The sequence below is a fragment of the Helianthus annuus genome, chromosome 16, assembly GCF_002127325.2.
Source record: "Helianthus annuus cultivar XRQ/B chromosome 16, HanXRQr2.0-SUNRISE, whole genome shotgun sequence".
Lineage (NCBI taxonomy): Eukaryota > Viridiplantae > Streptophyta > Magnoliopsida > Asterales > Asteraceae > Helianthus > Helianthus annuus.
This window is the reverse complement of record NC_035448.2, coordinates 98,464,952-98,470,993: the sequence shown is the minus strand read 5'-3', so window position 1 is coordinate 98,470,993 and position 6,042 is coordinate 98,464,952.

Genomic DNA, 6,042 nt, shown 5'->3' with positions numbered 1-6,042 from the left:
ACATAATCATAGAATACAGAAGTACATAGAGCACAGAATCACAGAAGCAGAGAAGCACATAAGCACATAGAACACAGAACACAGAACACGTAAATACCTAGGCACTTAATCACTGAAGTAGTCAGGAAACAGAAACCTATCCTTCAAAGTTCGCGTGTCGTTCGATTAGTATGTCGGATAGCATCGTATTAGCTTAACTTAGTCGTATAGCATAACATAGCATGATATCGTCTAGATTTGCGATAACTGGGTGTCGGTTTAAGATTGAACAGCAAATGCGAGTCGTGTGTGTCGATCGAAATGGTAGCAAAATCGAATAACATCCCGAAATAAAACAGAGAAAGCAAATATAAACACAAAACAGAGAAAGCACACATAAATACATAAAATCAACGAGTCATCAGAGTACGCGGTTGCGGTTCTCAGAGTCGAAACACATAAAATCGAGAGATAGATTGTATGCGGCTACTAGACATTGACTACCCAAGGCAACTCGACTATTCACAGTAGACTTGTTATCACTTTCGACTCTAGTAGTCGTGTTTCTGCCTCGATTCTTGGGCATTCCACACGCGCTTCCTAGGTCATACTTGTGAGTTCAGGTCGTTGGAGTCCGTCGAGGTCTTGGTGAGAGGAATAAAGTCCAGAACAAACTGCCAAGGTTAGGGTTTCACCCCTTGGCTTAGCAATCTCTTCCTTGTTTTAGCTAAAATCAAGGAGAATTTTCATCAAAATGGGGGTTTCACACCTGTTTTGGTATAATTCTCCTTGTTTATTGGCAAAAATTGTCGAGATGAAGGAGTAAAAATCCCCATAAGTCAGGAAATTTAGTCAGGAGTTTGCGGTTTTCACACCTATTCCTGACTGAATCGCCTGATTTTAGTTGAAAATTTGAGTACAGTGATAGTGAAGAATTGCAAAATAAGGCACATAAACTGGGTCTGATGGTTCCCAACTATAGTCTAGGTCTCTAAGACAGCGACCCGGACTAGGTCGTGTCTGCCTAATTCCCTATAGTTATGGCTCTGATACCAATCTGTCACACCCCAACCGATGGCGGAATCATCGGGGCGCGGCACTGAGCGAAACAGATTGTCCAGAAGTTTCCACAACAACTATTATATAAATTCAGTTTAAATAACACGTCCCATACCGTGTCCCAAATAAATAAACAAGTTATCCTAGAAAGCAACTAGGCAAGTAATTCCGTTCCGACAACTCAGATTCAATTATTATTACAGACAAATTGTTTATTATTTCTAGACTCCCTAGCCTCGATTTCATCACCACGCGCCTAAGCATCCTAGCAACTTAAGCACCTGTCACATACGTTAAAATAAAGTCAATACATAAAATGTAAAGGTGAGCACACAAGTTTGATAATAGCATATATAGTTCGAATAGTTTACGCATAACCAGGCACGTACACAGAGGAAAACGATGCATGTTAATTATCGACATGGGACCATCGATACCAACGACTGCGGGTTGACCGTCTGAGACGGTTCGCAATACATGATTACCACCGTAATCCATGCAAGTAATTGTCCTTAACAACCCCCGTGTGAACGGGTGCTGAGTCCAAACTATAGTACTATGTTGCTAAGGCAGGTAGATAGCGCTCCACGTGTAAACATAATAAACAACATTCATTTAGTCAAGTAGCACATGCAAATGGTCAGCGTTCAAATAGTTTGTGTTTGATTGTGATTTGATAGGTAACGTATGTAACACCCAAAAGTGCCAAAAGCAAAAAGGGATCGAGTATACTCACAGTGATTGATTGATTGTGGATTGAAAGGAGCGCTGAGAGTAGGGTTAGCCTGAATAGTTCGATAGCATAACGATGAGTAACACGGAAAAGTAAACAAGTGTGAATGGATCGAATGGGCTGGTCGATCGAAAAGCAGGCTCGATCGAACGGGCTGTTCGGTCGGCTGGATTCCGGTTGGACAGTCCTGTTCGATCGGCCGGTAGGCTCGATCGGCTGGGCCATTCGAGTGGATTGTTTCTTCCTCTGGTGTGTTTGTGTTTGAGGATTTGAACTTTTGAAGTTTTCGTTGCAGCATTTGAGAACACTGAAGTGTTCCTACCTTTCAAGTCGATCGATCGAGCGGTTCGCTCGATCGGCTAGCTCACTCGATCTGCTATCTCACTTGATCGGCTAGGAACTTCAGAATTAGTCCTCAACTGAATGTCACTCGATCGAACAGTCTGTTCGATCGGCTGGCATTCCCTACTACGAACGAGTTGTGAAACGATTAAGTGTTGAAGCATAGTATCTCATGATCCGAACAGTAATGTTCACCACTCGAGTGACATATTCGATCGAACACTACTTCGTCAATACTATACCTCAAAAGTTTGGAAAAGTGAGACGCCATGTGCTAGCCGATCGGCTGGCCCGGTCGATCGGCTGGTGTGTCCGATCGGCTGGGTTGTTCGATCAGCCTAGCCGTTCGACCAGTAAGTCTGACCTGGTCGGCCTTTCGTCTAACACTTGGTCGTCTGGTTACTTGTCATTATATCGAGGTACTTTGATAACGAGTTGAACTATGTTACCTTCGTTCTTACCCGTCTCTCCGGCTCGGGCAGGAATCACCCAAGTCCGGCCGGTGAACGGTTCGGAACGTTGGTTTAGAGTCTAACCCAAAATCGGTGAACCTTGTATATAGAATCCGAATCTTGAACCTTTTAACTTGTTAGAATGATTAGTTAGCCGGTTCAAGCTCCGTTTCTAGCGGTTTGAAGGCATTGAATGTAAAAGAGTTGAAAGAAAGTTGGGATTCCTTCTTTCAATCCTTCACAACTTGTGGATGTTTAGATCTCTGATAGATCTTAACTTGTTTATGTGGAAATCGGTTAGATCTAAGCTATTCATGGTTGGATGAGGCCAAAGTTTGATGTTCTTCAAGAACACCATGATGACATCACCCAAGAACACTTAGATCTTGGTGATTTCACAGTTAGAATCCAAGTTTTGAAAGATAGAAAGGTGTAGAATCAAGTAATGATAAAAAACGTACAAGAGTTGGAGTGAAAACTTACCGGAGTTGAGAGAAGTCTGAGAAAAGGTGAAGAATAGGAGCTGGTCGGTCAGAACTTTCCAAAAGTGGAAATGAAGACAAGGACAACCCTATTTATAGGCTTCCAAAAAGGGAAAGTGGCAGCCGATCAGCCAGGAGCTCCGATCGAGTGGGCTGCTCGATCGGCTGGCAAGATGCTAGCCGATCGGCTGGCCTGTTCGATCAGGATGCTTCCTGTTCGATCCGCGACACACTTTGAGTATTTTGCGGCGATTTTCGACGTTTCGATTTCGATGGACGCTGATACGAATACGATAGGGTTCCTAGTCAAATTACTTTTAATCCCAATCACTATATCTAATATACAATCTTCTATAAGTCACGTTTCGATTTCGTTTTCGATTGAGTTCGATTTCCTTTCGAGTTTCGATTCGATTTTCGATTGATTTACTTGAATACCACACCAAACATAAAGTAAACACGCACAAGTAACACCTAAGGCACACACACGTATAACAATACCAAAATTCGCATAATTCGAGTCTCGAGTTCGATTGATTGTTAGATCGGTTTGATTACTGATTAGTCAACTTTATCGCATTGTTACTTCCTATCATTCACAGTCGTAGATCGGTTCGCGTTAAAACACATTCGATTACTTCGATTCTTGCTGATTACAACACTTATGTCACACCCCCAAAATCCACCCGCGGAGTACTACCGCTTGGGAGCGTGACATGACCAGGATCAAGCCATCAATCATATCAACCATAGCATTTAATAATAAAAGTAGATAAAGTGAATCATCACGACATGATTGATGTTCAAAACCAAACTTTGTTTAAGTAGCGGAAGCATAATAATGAAAACCCAAAATAAGTTATAAGTTCAAATATCGTTCACGATCCGTATCCCACAACGACCTGCTCCTCCCTGTGCAAGCTCCATAGTGTACCTAAGGTCCTGCAAAGCATGCAGCAGATAATCAACAACTAGTTGAGCGAGTTCACAGAAAGTAAGTTCATAACAGTAATGCGTAAGTTCATCTAGTGGGGGCTTCCCATGCATGTATGTACTAATGGTGGGGGGTTCCCATGCCTTGTATATATATTACTAGTAGGGGATTCCCACGTTTATCTCTACTAATGGGGCTTCCCAATATGGTACTTACTAGACTATTTGCAACCATGTGTTCTTCTTAAACCGAGAACAGGAATACGTACAAGGTCACGCAGGATTTACGTGAGTGCCCTTCCCCGAGGACAGTGGTACGCGTGGGTTTAACGTAGGATTTACGTAAGTGTCCTTCCGACCCAGAAGACAGTAGTAGGTATTAGGTTACGCAGGATTTACGTAAGTGTCCTCCCGACCCGGGAGACAATGGTAGATACTAGTTTACGCAGGTTTTACGTAAGTGTCCTGACTATCCTGAGGACGATGGTCTATAGTCTAGTGATTGCGTAAGTACGAGTAATCATTCCATGTCAACATTCCAACCCAATTCCCAACCCGGGAATCCCATGCCTTGGCTGTGTGAACTCACCTTGGTTTGCTCGGCAGATACACAAAAAGGGGTTTCTTGAACTATGAGTGGTCAATCACGTCCTAACAGGGTTACCACACAAGTCAGGTTTTGACTCAAGTATTGCACGTATGTATCACGTAAGCTAGCAGATAACGTGCACGTAAAAATCATGGCAAACACGTAACAAGTTAACTGTCATAACATATCCAACTTGTAAAACTAGGAGTCGGTCCAATAACCTCCGGCCCAAATATCATAACAAATCAATAATACAAATCTCGGCCCAATAAGATTAAACAGTCCAATAAGGTGCCCGTGCTCACAGTCTCGAGTCGAAACAGGGATGATCTCGAGTTGTCATGGTCCGGTCTCGAGTCGCAACATGACTCGCAACCGTGGTCTCGGCTCGTGCTGTTGTGTGTCGGTGTGAGGTTTCGAGTCGCAACGGGACTCGCAACCGTGGTCTCGGCTCGTGCTGCTGTGTGTCGGTGTGAGGTTTCGAGTCGCAACGGGACTCGCAACGCCGGTCTCGAGTCATCATGCTTAGGTCGAGATCACACGGTCTCGACTCGCAACCGTGTCAAGACTATCAAATTTGTAACAATTTTCCTGATTTCATGCACATGATTTCCGTGATATCAGCTAACAAGTTTGGCAGTTTCACAATCCGATTAAACAACAATCAATTCAGAATCAAACATATTCAATCAGCCCTAATCATCATCTAATCAAGAACAATAACAGTTCAATAGCCTATGTAACATATATTCGGATCATGTGATTTACGAATTCAGGAACTAGCATGCAACCCTAGTACCATGCCTAAGAACATTGTCTAACGATTCATATGAACATGTAGCCGAGATTACCAACATACTCTGATTTACTTAGCACATAAACAAGTTACAATCCGAATCATATAACATAACAACGGGTTACATCTAGCATGAACACAACCACAAACACACTAACCGATTTGCATGAACATGAGCAATAATACATATGAATCATAACATCAATCGAGCATGAACACAACCATAAACACACTAACCGATTAATGGTAGTAAGAGGGTGATCCGAATAAGAGAATGATCTTCGGTTGCCTTGCCTTGTGCCGTCGAGTTTTAGCGAGAGAGAGAGAGAGAGGAAGTCTAGGGTTTGTGTGAGGATGATTTGCCAAAGTGTGTGAAAATTACTAACACCCTAGTGTTATACGTATGAGTTTAGTGGGCCGAAGCCCCCTTAATGGGTTGTCCATGGTCCGGATACAAGAGGTGCGGCCCAAGTGGGCTTGTGCGATCAAATGGGTGTTGTGCGATCGGTTTCATTAACATATATACACATTATATACACAACACACGTAGCAAATAACATAGCATTCATTTAAATGAAAGTATCACATAAGCACGTAACGTTACATAAAGTAAGTCTAAAGTTCGAGTTGTCACAACTTACCCCACATAATACAACTAAAACATAAAATCGACTATT